Source organism: Triticum urartu, chromosome 2A, assembly GCF_056163025.1.
Source record: "Triticum urartu cultivar PI428250 chromosome 2A, HENAU_Tu73, whole genome shotgun sequence".
NCBI lineage: Eukaryota > Viridiplantae > Streptophyta > Magnoliopsida > Poales > Poaceae > Triticum > Triticum urartu.
In genome coordinates this window covers 562,229,275-562,244,749 of record NC_141874.1, presented here as the reverse complement: position 1 = coordinate 562,244,749, position 15,475 = coordinate 562,229,275, and positions in this window count along the sequence as shown.

Genomic DNA, 15,475 nt, shown 5'->3' with positions numbered 1-15,475 from the left:
AAAAGGAATGTCAAAGGTATACAGCCCCTAGTGTGGTTAAGCCACAATGCGGGGCGTGTCCTGATTGTGCCCCCGCCTATGTCCATGGTATTTTCAATGCGTAGTTATGTACGTGCGGCACGAATTTCATTGCTGCACGGGGACTGGGACGGGGGCCGAATTGCTAGGCGAGCGCAGATCGCGCTAGGCGATCCTGTTGTAGATTATTCCGGACTCGCTTGAAGGTGTCCGGGGGCTGTAACGCCGAATGAGTGGTCTGTCTGAACAGGCTGCTTTGTGCCTCCGCTGCAAGGGCCGCAGTGTGCTCTTCCATACGGAGCAAGCGTTCTGTGTTTCCATTTATTGTTATGACCCCGCGAGGACCTGGCATCTTGAGCTTGAGGTATGCTTAATGCGGCACTGCATTGAATTTTGCAAATGTTGTCCGTCCGAGCAGTGCATGATAGCCACTGCGAAACGGGACGATGTCGAAGATTAACTATTCGCTTCCGAAGTTATCCGGTGATCCGAAGACCACTTCCAGTGTGATTGAGCCTGTGCAATGGGCCTCTACACCTGGGATGACACCTTTGAAGGTGGTTTTGCTGGGTTTGATCCTTGATGGATCGATACCCATTTTTCGCACTGTATCCTGATAAAGCAGGTTCAAGCTGCTGCTGCCATCCATAAGGACTTGAGTGAGATGAAATCCGTCAATGATGGGGTCTAGGACCAGTGTGGCAGATCTGCCATGACGGATGCTAGTGGGGTGGTCCCTGCGATCGAAGGTGATCGGACAAGCAGACCATGGGTTGAACTTTAGGGCGATGGGCTCCATCACCTAGACGTCCCTTAGTGCATGCTTCTGCTCCCTCTCGGGAATGTGGGTTGCGTATATCATGTTTACTGTCTTTACTTGTGGGGGAAACCCCTTCTGTCCCCCCTGGGTTCGGCGGCCGGGGCTCCTCCTCGTCATCGCTATGCAGCCCCTTGTCCTTGTTTTCGGCATTTAACTTGCCGGCCTGCTTGAACACCCAGCATTCCCTATTGGCGTGATTAGCTGGCTTTTTAGGGGTGCCGTGGATTTGACACGAGCGATCCAGTATGCGATCTAGACTGGACGGAGCCGGAGTATTTCTTTTGAATGGCTTTTTCTGCTGACCGGATCTAGAGCCTTTGAATCCGGCGTTGACTGATGTATCTTCGGTGTTATTGCCGTTATTGCGGCGCTTTGGTCTATTACGACGTTGCCTACCATTGACGTCTTTGGTATCCAAGGTATCCAGATTCCTTGATGTGTTGTTGCTGCAAGCCAGCCAGCTGTCCTCGCCTGCGCAAAAGCGGGTCACGAGTGTTGTGACGGCTACCATAGATTTCGGCTTCTCCTGGCCGAGGTGGCGGGCGAGCCACTCGTCATGGATGTTATGTTTGAATGCCACTAGGGCTTCTGCATCCGGACAGTCTATGATTTGATTTTTCTTGGTCAGGAACCGTGTCCAGAATTGTCTGGCCGATTCCCCTGGCTGCTGGGTTATGTGGCTCAAGTCATCAGCATCCGGTGGTCGCACATAAGTGCCCTAGAAGTAGTCAAGAAATGCATCTTCCAAATCCTCCCAACTGCTGACGGAATCTGCCGGCAAGCTATTCAGCCAATGCTGAGCTAGACCTTTGAGTTTTAGTGGGAGGTACTTGATGGAATATAGATCGTCACCGCGAGCCATGTGGATATGAAGGAGGAAATCCTCAATCCATACATCGGGATCTGTTGTGCCGTCATATGATTCGATATTTACGGGTTTAAAACCCTCCGGGAATTCATGGTTCATAACTTCATCAGTGAAGCATAAGGGGTGTGCGGCGCCTCTGTGCCGGGCTATATCCCGACGTAGTTCGTATGAGCCTTGTCTGCTGTATTCGGCTCGGTCGGATTTACTCTTGGTGTATCCGGCGCGACGATCATCGTCCCGTGTGGGCACACGTGTTCGTGTCCCGTATATTGACCTTGCAATTTTTGCCTTGCTGTCCAAGATGTCTCGCAGGTCCTCTGTGTTACCCCAGGCCTTAGTATCTTTGACTGAGTAGCGATGGGGTGCGGGCTGAACTTTGGGCTGAAACGCCTCTTTGTCTCGGCCATGTAGTGGCCGGTCAGCCACATTGTACACTGGTGAATGAGGTTTGAATACTTCCTCCTCGAGGTGGGGTAGCAACCTGCGTTTTGGGTAACTCTTGGACGGGCGCTCGAGTTCATGCTCCTTGGCCGCAAGGTCTTCGGTCCACTTTTCTGCTAGCAAGTCTTGATCAGCTTGAAGCTATTGCTGTTTCTTCTTTAGGCTATTTGATGTGGCCATAAGCCGGCGCTTGAAGCGCTCTTGCTCGACAGGGTCCTCAGGCACGATAAATTCGTCGTCGCCGAGGCTCGCCTCGTATTCGGAGAGAGGCATGTAATTGTCCTCCTCTGGTTCTCCATCTGCTGCCTGCTCTGGAGGGCTAGCTTGTTCGTCCTCCAGCTCTTAGCCATGCTAGAGGGGACTGTTGTTGTCTTCGGTGCTATCCGGAGTGTTATTATCTCCTGTGCCAGTATCATTGCCCTTACTGTGGTGGGACTTAGAGCGGTGCCGCTGACGTCAGCGCTTGGGTTGCTTCTTGGAGGGGTCATCCTCCGCTTTCTCCTCGCCATTGGCTTCTTTGGGGGTGTCCACCATATATATATATATATCATATGATGAGGTGGCGGTCCAGTGCCCCGAGGGCGGTGGATCCTGTTCGTCTCCTCCTTCGTCGTCCATACCGTCGAAGTCTTCAGAGCTGAAGTTGAGCATGCCGGTTAAGTCGTCGACATTGGCTACTAAGTGGGTGGTGGGTGGGCAGCGAATTTCTTTGTCGTCTGCATCCCATTCTGGCCAGACATAGTTCGGCCAAGGTTCTCATGACATGGAGAGATACCTTAATGAATTTAGCACATCTCCAAAAGGTGAGTGCTGAAAGATATCCGCGGAGGTGAACTCCATGATCGGCGCCCAGTCGAACTCGATGTGCACGGATACGAGCGGCTCAGAGTCCGTGGCCGAGGATGAATCCAGTGTTTCGGCAACACGGCTCTCGTAAGGGGTGAAGTCAGTATCCGGCTCTATCGCCGTTGAGAGTGCGGCCTCCATGGCGGGGTCCATCCCTCCGCTCTCGGATGGTGCGACTTGCTCCAGATAAAAGGCCGGAGTAGCTGCGGATGCGATCTCCCGAACATTGTCCGACGGTAGAGTTACGTCTTGCTCGTCGTGACTGCGCGGCGTGTCTGGCATGGGCTCGAATCCGTCGAAGATCAAGTCTCCGCAGATATTGGCCGTGTAGTTCAAGTTTCCAAATCTGACCTGATGGCCAGGGGCGTAGCTCTCAATCTTCTCCAGGTGGCCAAGCGAATTGGCCCGCAGTGCAAAGCCGCTGAATATGAAGATCTGTCCGGGAGGAAAGCCTCACCCTGGACCGCATTGCTAGCGATGATCGAAGGAGCCATCGAGCCTTACGGTGGCGACACAGAGGAACTCTCAATGAAAGCACCAATGTCGGTGTCAAAACCGGCGGATTTTGGGTAGCGGGTCCCGAACTGTGCGTCTAAGGCGGATGGTAACAGGCTGCAGGGGACACGATGTTTTACCCAGGTTCGGGCCCTCTCGATGGAGGTAATAGCCTATGTCCTGCTTGATTGTTCTTGATGATATGAGTATTACAAGAGTTGATCTACCATGAGATCAGAGAGGCTAAACCCTAGAAGCTAGCCTATGGTATGATTGTATCTTGTCCTACGAACTAAAACCCTCCGGTTTATATAGACACCGGAGGAGGCTAGGGTTACACAAGGTCGGTTACAAAGGAGGGGATATTCATATCCGTATTGCCTAGCTTGTCATCCACACCAAGTAGAGTCCCATCCGAACACGGGACAAAGTCTTCAATCTTGTATCTTCATAGTCCAACAGTCCGGCTGTCCGGAGACCCCCTAATCCAGGACTCTCTCAAAGTGCTTCTGCTACAGTTGTAGGATCGAAAGTATGTCTAGAGGGGGGGGGTGATTAGACTACTTGACCAAATAAAAATCTAGCCCTTTCCCAATTTTAAGTCTTGGCAGATTTTAGCAACTTAGCACTAGTCAAGTAAACAACCTACACATGCAAGTCTAAGAGTATAGAAGCAGAATGTAAAACATTGCACATGAAGGTAAAGGAAGGAGTTTGCAGGGAGCAAACGCAATGTGGACACGGAGATTTTTGGTGTGGTTCCGATAGGTGGTGCTATCGTACATCCACGTTGATGGAGACTTCAACCCACAAAGGGTAACGGTTGCGCGAGTCCACGGAGGGCTCCACCCACGAAGGGTCCACAAAGAAGCAACCTTGTCTATCCCACCATGGCCATCGCCCACGAAGGACTTGCCTCACTAGGGTAGACCTTCACGAAGTAGGCGATCTCCTTGCCTATACAAACTCCTTGGTTCAACTCCACAGTCTTGACGGAGGCTCCCAAGTGAAACCTAACCAATCTAGGAGACACCACTCTCCAAAAGGTAATAGATGGTGTGTTGATGATGAACTCCTTGCTCTTGTGCTTCAAATGATAGTCTCCCCAACACTCAACTCTCTCTCATAGGATTGGATTTGGTGGAAAGATGATTTGAGTGGAAAGCAACTTGGAGAAGACTAGAGATCAAGATTTATGTGGTTGGAATGGAATATCTTGACCTCAACACAAGTGTAGGTGGTTCTCTCTCAGAAAATGTATGATGGAATTGTAGGCATGTACATATGGATCTCTCCATGAATGAAGAGTGGGTGGAGGGGTATATATAGCCTCCACACAAAATCTAACCGTTACACACAATTTACTAAACTCGATGGGACCGAATCAGAAAACTCGGTCAGACCGATTCAGTTCAAAATGTGAACGTTAGGATTTTCGGTGGGACCGGCATGTCAACTCGGTGGGACCGATTTCATTAGGGTTAGGGCATAATGTAATCTCGGTGAGACCGATTACACAAACTCGGTGGGACCGATCTTGGTAATAAGCAAACAGAGAGTTGGTCAGGCAAACTCGATGGGACCGATTCGCTCATCTCGGTTGGACCGAAACGTTATGAAGGGGAAATAGAGAGTTTGCATTGCAAACTCGGTGGGACCGATCTCTCATCTCGGTTAGACCGAAATGTTATGAAGGGAAATAGAGAGTTTGCAATCCCATCTCGGTGAGACCGAGATCCCTATCGGTGGGACCGAAGTGACTAGGGTTTTGTGGCAGTGGCTATGTCAACTGAACTCGGTGGCGCCGGATCGAAAGTTTCGCTGGGGCCGAGTTTGACTTTTGGTTTGGGACATATGTGGATATGAGAAAGTGGTTGAGGACTTTGGAGCATATCACTAAGCATTTTGAGCAAGTAACCCATTAAGCAACACCTCACCCCCTTTTAATAGTATTGGCTTTTCCTATGGACTCAATGTGATCTTGGATCATTAAAAGGTAAAATGTAGAGTCTTGAGCTTTAGAGCTTGAGCCAATCTTTTGTCCTTAGCATTTTGAGGGGTCCACATTTCTAATCCATGCCATGCCAATCATATAGCTTTCCTGAAATATTTATCTTGAAATAGTATTAGCTCAATGAGCTATATGTTGTTAGGAATTACCAAAACCACCCAGGGATAGTTGCACTTTCAATCTCCCCCTTTTTGGTAATTGATGACAACATATGGATCAAAGCTTCGACAAATGATAATAAGATTGAAATACATCGTCGCTTTGAGAAGTATGTGATAAGTAAGAGCTCCCCCTAAATTTGTGCATTATTTAAAATTTGCTTTTGAATGCAAAAGCACAATCGATTAGGATCATGGGTCACTCTTCCATGTCACATACATCTTGGTGGAGTGCTCAAAATGATATAACTTAAAAAGCATGCACTCATCACCAAGTAAAGTGAATGATCATATAGAGATATAAAAGATAGTATCATCCAAGCAAGCATTAAAGTAGCATATGATCAATCACATGATCACACAAGTACATAAAGTATGTCACACAGGCATACAATAAGAAGTTCAACCAAAAGGCAAAGAAGTAAAACACTCTCTCGAACCCTATGATCTATACATATTTCTCCCCCTTTGGCAACAAGTTACCAAAAAGTTCAAATATGCATAGTGCTATGCGTCTCTCAGGCTTGGTCTACGGGAGGTGGTGTAGAGAGAACTCCAAGGATGAAGGCATCTGTTGGCGTAGTTGGAGCTGGTGGAGTGGCTGCTGGAGGTGGTACTGAGGCTGTGGCTGCTGGTGCTGATGTTTTTTCTCTTGTATCAAGTACATGCACTGCAGCAGACCTCTGTCCTCTAGGCACTCGCTGAAATGTATCAGTAGTTGTGTTCCCTCTATTCTCTTTTGCTTCCTCTTGGAGCTAATCAACTATTGTTTGAATCTCAGTTACCTTTAGATCGAGATCATAAAATTTGGTTTCTACAATCCTCTCCAAGCTCTCCTGGTTTTGAGTCAGGGTGGCCAAGCCCTTCTCAATCCTCAGTGTAGACTGGATCAGATATGCAAGTTGATCTTGCTTGCTCTTCAAGAAAACTTGAGATTCCTCTTCAACACTTGGCATCTTGGCAGCTTTCTCAACCTTTGCTTTGGCTCTCTTCTCCTGTGCTTGAGATGATGATGGTTCCTCCTCATTCATCACTACAGTGTTGTCTTCAAAATCAGGATATAAGGGTAGATGCTCCTTATCCAACATATATGTTCATGTGCCCATCTTGGAGTTGATAAGTTCCTAAATGTGTGGAGCATACCCACAGCTTCTCTTCTGGTCAGCGCCGGTCCTCTTGATTGTCTCTACAATCAGACTCATGACCTTGAACTTCAGAGGGACATCAAGAAGCTGTAGCAGGTTGATAGAATGCCCTCTGATCATCTTGTGATCTCCTGACTTGGGTAGCAATGTATGCCTAAGGATCTAGTTGATGGTAGGCAGACCAACCAACAAGTAATGTACTGATCCAAGCTTGTGAGTCTCCAAAGCTTTATCTGGGATCTCCTTGTACATGTTTGTCATAGAGTTGTGGTCTTTCTTCTTCTTGGCATACACATCCAAGTCATCCTCATGTTCCTCTGGGGCATTTATCAGCTTGGCCCATTCTTCAACAGTGGACTGGTACCTAGTACCTTCTGACATCCAAATGATCTTCCCATGTGGGTAAAAGTGAGTAGTGGAGTAAAACTGCATGATCAGCTCATCATTCCATTTTGTGAGCTTTTGTCCAACAAACTCATCTACTCCACATGCTTTGAATCTGTCATAAACTCCTGGGAAGTGATCTTCATTCTCCTTGATGAATTCTGAATCAACCTATCTCATGTCACACACAATGGGCTTCTTGTCAAGCAAAATAGTTTCATAGAAGTCTTGTTGTTCTTTTGTGTGGAACCTGTAGTCAACTATAGTCCTTCTCCTTGCAGCATAGGGATCAGATTGTCTCCACAATCTCAGTCCAGCATATTTCCTGATGTGCTTGTCTTCAGCCACTGGATGAGTATCATTTTGGTCTGGGATCTTGGGTTTTAAATTTCTCAACACATGGGATTCATCATCCTCTTCTTCAGCTTCAGGCACTGGGGGTTGTTCTTCTCTTCGGCAGGAATACTTCTGGTGTTCCTCTTGGGCTTAGGAGGCTTCTGAGCTTGAGCTTTTGAAGCAGCTTTGGGCTTTCATGTTGCAGCCCCTGACTCTATAGCATCTCCCATAAGCTTCTGAGCTTTGGGTGCTAGAGCATCCTCTTCCTCTTCCTCTTCTTCCGTGGGATCCTTGAACATGGATGATCTCCCTAGAACTCTGCCAGTGGTCTTCTTGACCCTCTCCTTCCTCTTCTTGCCTTCTCCACCTTCTTTGGGTTCAAGAGTGAACTCCATTGTCTCTTGAGTGGAGGCTCTGGCCTTAGACATAGGAATCCTTCTTGCTGGAGCCTTCTTATTCATCCCCGGCTTAACTGTAGCAGTTGTGCCATACTTCGTTATCAGCACCTTCTTCTTGGAGCTTACTTCCTCCTTAGTAGCCACATAGTACTCAACCTCTGAATCTGAGGTTCTCTTATTCCTTGTTCTGGTGGCTGCCTTTGGCAAGTTACTTGGAGTGCTCCTGCTGCCATCATCAGAAGTGCTTGAGGGATCTGAACCCTCACTCAGCTGCACATGTTCCTCAGACCTGTTCTGACCGTCACTCTGATCAGACATCTTTGCAAACTTACGGACAGCAGACCCCGTGAATAGATGTAGATGAGGTAGAGTGGATGAGCATCACAAAGTGTAGAGATTTTGCAAAACAGATGACTTAAAAACTTAGTTTTAGTTCTCCACAGAAAGCATTTCGGAGCTACCGATTTGTAAACTTGGTGATACCGAAGCAGCTTTTGGAACCTAAACTAGTGAACTCAGTCAAACCGAGTCACAGTTCGGTGGCACCGAGACTGCTAGGGTTTCACAAAGAATCGAACTTGGTCACCGATTTGCAATTTTCGGTCAGACCAAAAATGCATGTGCTATGGCCTAAGCCAAATCAGTGAGACCAATTTCTACAACTCGGTCGGTTCGAGATGAGTTCGGCGGAGACCTAACCCTAAATTTTCAAATCGAATTTAACCTAAAGGATGTTTTCAGTGGATAGAGTGTTTGCATATGTGGTAAGGATCATGGCAAAACAATGTGCTATGAATCAAAGGTGAAAGAATAGAACAAAAGTCGAACCCATACCCTAGTTCGGCGGGGGTTCGCTACGGCAACAACGGTGGGGCAGATTTCTGTTGACAGCGACAGAGACCAGTGGCGGGAGGTCGCTGGCAGCGAGAAGATGATCCGGACACCCGAGGAAGGAGAGCGTGACACGTGCGAGGTGAAGAGTTTTGGACAAATTTCCAAAATTCAACCCATGAGTATATATATCCCGACCCTGTCGGTGTGAACGAGTGGGGCAACTCGGTGGCACCGAGATGCAGAATCGCGAGCAGTTACTGCAACTTGGTGTGACCGAAAAGTTCAAATCGGTTGCACCGAGATTGAAAACCTAGATCAACATAGTGAACTCGGTGTGACCGAGGTGGATGAATCGGTCATACCGACATGCACAGAGGTTTTGGAAGTTTAAGTCTATGACGAATCAGGAACTCCGAGTGCTCCTCACACAGAGTGGTTCGAATCTAACTTGATCAAACTTTATGATGTAGCATGAATAGAGTTTGAGATGAGAAAAGCATAGATAGCTAGAGGAGGTTCTTAGGCATTCTTGTCCATCCATTTGGCAAAAGAGAAAAATCCAAACAATCAAAGCAACAAATGGATGTCCTTGAATGAGTAAAATATGCAACCAACATGCTCACACAATAAGATGGCAAATGAAATACTCCCTCCATTTCTTTATGTAAGGTGTATTATTTTCGGCACGGTGACCAAGGCACATAATTCTACACATGTTAGGACAAAATTAACCTTGCCTAAATCATTGATTAATGGCAACTAAATCGTTTATGCTAGGAAAGTAAGAGATGCACGCAATCAGGAGAGAGATACTTTTCTTTTTCTCTTTACAAGAAGAGATGCATGCAATCAGGGAAGAAATACTTTCCTTTATTTGAAGGGCTAACAACGGAATTACGAGGAATTAGAAGAAATGCACCTTACATTGTGGAATTTTATCAAAAAACAAATACACCTTATATAAAGGAACGGAGGGAGTATGTGACAAAGCATGCACAATCACTCTAGCATCTATCAAGCAATTTGCGATGACTAGGTCATCTATATATGAGTATATTGACTGAGGGGTCAAATGAGAACATTTGGTCGCAGGTCATACTCATCGTTTAAGCACAAGTGGGGTTGCCACTTTTCCATAAAGCATTCTTGTGTTCACACCATTAGAGTTGCTTTAGCTCAATTGATTAGAGTAAAGCTCCCCCTATATGTGATATCCCCCCTAAGAGGGATGGACTAACCTTGGGTTTTGTCGATGATGACTTCATGTAGGTGTTGAAGATGTAGATGCTCAATGTTGATGTAGATCATTTGGAGCAATCCATTAGAGTGAGTTGCACTTTCAATACCTACACGGGTTAGTCCCACAAGGAACAAACAAGGATATCCATAGACATAGAGTGATGTTCACATTGGATGATGTCCATGAAAGAATTAGGTTACCTTGTCCCTTGTCTTACCAACAAGAGGGTTTGTGACTCCTTTAACTAGTGCAAGATGTGGAAGTTGTTTGCACTTGTCCTCGCCAAAATGATATGAGTGAAGTATGTTGGCGGAGTCACCTTCAAGAACTCTCTAGTTCTTCTTCTTCGGGATCCACACCATCTTGATGGGAATCCTTGGAGTTGTAGTCGTACTTGATGAAGTAGAACTTGATGTAGTCTTGGGAACCCACTTGACCAAGGCTTTTGGAGCTTCCTCGAATGCATCAATCTCCTCTTGAAGCTTGTCCTTGCCTTTTTGCTTATGGTCTTATGGTGTAAGATCATCTTGAGCTTGTGTTCCTTGGAAAGAAGTAGGATCATACTTCTCTTGTTGAGTAACAAATTTCATCTTGGGGTATTGATCTTCTTCCCACTCAACTCCATTGGCATTGAACTTTCGTTCAAAACCAACACCTTGATTCTTCTAGTGTCGTCCTTGCTTGCGTACAATTTCCTCAAATTTCTTACTTCCGGCAAGGCTCTTGTAAACACCTTTCTCTATAATTCCCTTCAATAAGCTATTTTCTTGCTCAAGTGTAACTTGGCTAAGAGAATCATTAGTGGAATCAAGAGAACTACTAGAAGCAACATCATTGGGTTTAGCATGATTATTGTTACTACTAGAAGAAGAATCTTTCTTACTCTTGTTGTTAGATTTATCTTGTGGCATGTTAGTAGACAAGAGTAAATGCTTGGCAATGTAAGAAGAACTTTTCCTGCGAAGATCATCATTGATCGCTTTTAAGGACCCATGCTCTTGCTCAAGGTTGAGCTTTTCGAAGCGTAACTTCTCATGAGTCTTTAAAAGCTCTCGATGATTTTCTAAGGTAGTTTCATGAGCTAACTTAAGAGTGTTTAGTTCTTTAGTTAGATGCTCAATCTCCTTCTTATCATCATTATTAGTTTTATCTTGATTAGCATGATTAATAGAAAGTTCATCATAGTTTTCATCACTGGAATTGTCAACAAGTAAATCATCATCACCTAGTAAGTCATCTTCATCACTATTAAAATCAACATACTCGGGGTGTGATACCTTTGGGCCTTTAGCCATGAAGCATATATCAATTCCTTCATTTGGTGACTCAAATATGTCGTAGGAGTTGGTTGACACAAGTGCTAGACCAGCAACACCTTCATCTTGAATATATTCGGAGTCGGAGTGATCGTCGGAGTCGGAGCCGGATACCCATTCACCAAAGTGAGCTTGATGTCTTCGTTTTGTGTAGCTCCTTGATGATTTGTCCTTCCTTTCCGAATCCTTGCTTCTCCCTGATGTTCTTGTTCATAACGTCCATATCTACTCCTTCTCTCTCTTGGTGGTGATTCTTATCTTCTACTTCTTCTTTTGGGAGAATCTTCTCTTCTTTTGTAGGGAGCCGTACACTCATTGGAGTAGTGTCCGGGTCTTCCACAATTTTAGCAATTACGTTCACGACTTGAAGATCTTTTGTCATTGTAGGACCTTGACTTGGAACTTCTTTCCTTGCTTCTACTCTTGTAGAACTTGTTGAAGTTCTTCACCGTTAGGCTCAATTCTTCATTGAAGGTTTGTTTCTCACTTGATGATGTGGGAGCATCACACGAGGCTTTGTAAGCACCACTTGACTTGTTGAGAAGCTCTTCCTTATCCTTGAGTGACATCTCATGAGCAACAATTCTTCCAATGACTTCCGTTGGCTTGAGATCTTTGTAATTTGGCATCATTTGGATCAATTTGCACACGGTATCACATTTTCCATCCAAGGCTCTTAGGATCTTCTTGATGATGAATCTATCGGTCATCTCTTCACTTCCTAAGCCGGCAATCTCATTTGTGATGAGAGCAAGCCTAGAGTACATTTCAGAGACACCTTCACCATCCTTCATTTTGAACTTGTCAAGTTGACTTTGTAGCACATCCAATTTGGATTCCTTGACAGAGTCGGTACCTCCATGCATATCAATCAAAGTATCCCAAATTTCGTTTGCATTCTCAAGACGGCTGATTTTGTTGAATTCTTCGGGGCACAATCCATTGAAGAGCTTGAGCATTGTATTGCAGCATCTTCAACTCTTCCGCGCTAGCTTCACGGTTCGGTTCTCTCCCATCAAAAAATTCACATTGCAAGCCAATACACAGAATAGCCCAAACGGCAGGGTTATGTCCAAGAATATGCATTTTCATCTTATGCTTCCAACTAGCAAAATTTGTACCATCAAAGTAAGGACTTCTACGATGGTAATTTCCCTCGCTAGACGCCATGCTCTCCTAGGTTGTGAAACCAAGGCTATGATCACCAAAATGGAAATCAAGGCAAATGGAGACCGAAGCTCTGATACCACTTGTAGGATCGAAATTATGTCTAGAGCGGGGGTGATTAGACTACTTGACCAAATAAAAATCTAGCCTTTTCCAATTTTAAGTCTTGGAAGATTTTAGCAACTTAGCACCAGTCAAGTAAACAACCTACACATGCAAGTCTAAGAGTATAGAAACAGAATGTAAAACATTGCACACGAAGGTAAAGGGAGGAGTTTGGAGGGAGCAAACGCAATGTAGACACGGAGATTTTTGGCATGATTCCGATAGGTGGTGCTATAGTACATCCACGTTGATGGAGACTTCAACCCACTAAGGGTAAAGGTTGCACGAGTCCACGGAGGGCTCCACCCACGAAGGGTCCACGAAGAAGCAACCTTGTCTATCCCACCATGGCCATCGCCCGCGAAGGACTTGCCTCACTAGGGTAGATCTTCACGAAGTAGGCGATCTCCTTACCCGTACAAACTCCTTGGTTCAACTCCACAATCTTGACAGAGGCTCCCAAGTGACACCTAACCAATCTAGGAGACACCACTCTCCAAAAGGTAATAGATGGTGTGTTGATGATGAATCCCTTGCTCTTGTGCTTCAAATGATAGTCTCCCCAACACACAACTCTCTCTCATAGGATTGTATTTGGTGGAAAGATGATTTGAGTGGAAAGTGCTACCTCTTGAGCACTGCGTTGGTTTTCCCTTGAAGAGGAAAGGGTGATGCAGCAAAGTAGCATAAGTATTTCCCTCAGTTTTTGAGAACCAAGGTATCAATCCAGTAGGAGTCCACACGCAAGTCCCTCGTACCTACACAAACAAATAAGAACCTCGCAACCAACACGATAAAGGGGTTTTCAATCCCTTCATGGTCACTTACGAGAGTGAGATGTGATAGAGATGATAAAATAATATTTTTGGTATTTTTATGATAAAGATTAAAAGTAAATATTGCAAAATAAAAGGTAATAGAAATAGCTTGTTGACGGAAGATTAATATGATGGAGAATAGACCCGGGGGCCATAGGTTTCACTAGTGGCTTTTCTCAAGATAGCATAACTATTATGATGGGTGAACAAATTAATGTCGAGAAATTGATAGAAAAGCAAATAATTATGAGAATATCTAGGCATGATCATGTATATAGGCATCACGTCTGTGACAAGTAGACCGACTCCTGCCTACATCTACTACTATTACTCCACACATCGACCGCTATCCAGCATGCATCTAGAGTATTAAGTTCATAAGAACAGAGTAACACATTAGGTAAGATGACATGATGTAGAGGGATAAACTCAAGCAATATGATATAAACCCCATCTTTTTATCCTCGATGGCAACAATACAATACGTGTTGTTTCCCTTTCTGTCACTGGGATCGAGCACCGCAAGATTGAACCCAAAGCTAAGCACTTCTCCCATTCCAAGAAAGATCAATCTAGTAGGCCAAACCAAACTGATAATTCGAAGAGACTTTCAAAGATAAACAATCATACATAAAAGATTTCAGAGAAGAATCAAATATTGTTCATAGATAGACTTGATCATAAACCCACAATTCATTGGATCTCGATAAGCACACCACAAAAAAAGTTACATCGAACAGATCTCTAAGAAGATTGAGGAGAACTTTGTATTGAGATTCAAAGAGAAAGAAGAAGCCATCTAGCTAATAACTATGGACCCGAAGGTCTGAAGTAAACTACTCACACATCATCAGAGGGGCCATGGAGTTGATGTAGAGGCCCTCCGTGATCGATGCCCCCTCTGGCGGAGCTCTGGAAAAGGCCCCAAGATGGGATCTCTTGGGTACAGAAGGTTGCGGTGGTGGAAATAGGGTTTCATGGTGCCTCTAGATGTTTTCAGGGCATATGAGTATATATAGGAGGAAGAAGTAGGTCGGCTGAGCCACGAGGGGCCCACGTGGGGGAGGGCACGCCCAGGGGGGTAGGCGTGAAGGAAATATGCCCTAGAGGCAATAATAAAGTTATTATTTTTTCCTTATATCATGATAAATGTTTATTATTCATGCTAGAATTGTATTAACCGGAAACATAATACATGTGTGAATACGTAGACAAACAGAGTGTCACTAGTATCCCTCTACTTGACTAGCTCGTTGATCAAAGATGGTTAAGTTTCCTAACCATTGACATGAGTTGTCATTTGATTCACGAGATCACATCATTAGGAGAATGATGTGAGTGACCTGACCCATTCCGCTAGCTTAGCACCCGATCGTTTAGTATGTTGTTATTGCTTTCTTCATGACTTATACATGTTCCTATGACTATGAGATTATGCAACTCCCGTTTATCGGAGGAACACTTTGTGTGCTACCAAACATCACAACATAACTGGGTGATTATAAAGGTTCTCTACAGGTGTCTCCGAAAGTACTTGTTGAGTTGGCGTATTTCGAGATAGGATTTGTCACTCCGATTGTCGGAGAGGTATCTCTGGGCCCTCTCGGTAATGCACATCACCTAAGCCTTGCAAGCATTGCAACTAATGAGTTAGTTGCGGGATGATATATTATGGAATGAGTAAAGAGACTTGTCGGTAACGAGATTGAAACTAGGTATTGAGATACCGACGATCGAATCTCGGGCAAGTAACATACCGATGACAAAGGGAACAACATATGTTGTTATGCGGTCTGACCGATAAAGACCTTCGTAGAATATGTGGGAGCCAATATGAGCATCCAGGTTCCGCTATTGGTTATTGACCGGAGACGTGTCTCGGTCATGTCTACATAGTTCTCGAACCCGTAGGGTCCGCACGCTTAATGTTTCGATGATATTTATATTATGAGTTTATATGTTTTGATGTACCGAAGGTTGTTCGGAGTCCCGGATGTGATCACGTGACGAGGAGTCTCGAAATGGTCGAGACATGAAGATTGATATATTGGAAGCCTATGTTTGGATATCGGAAG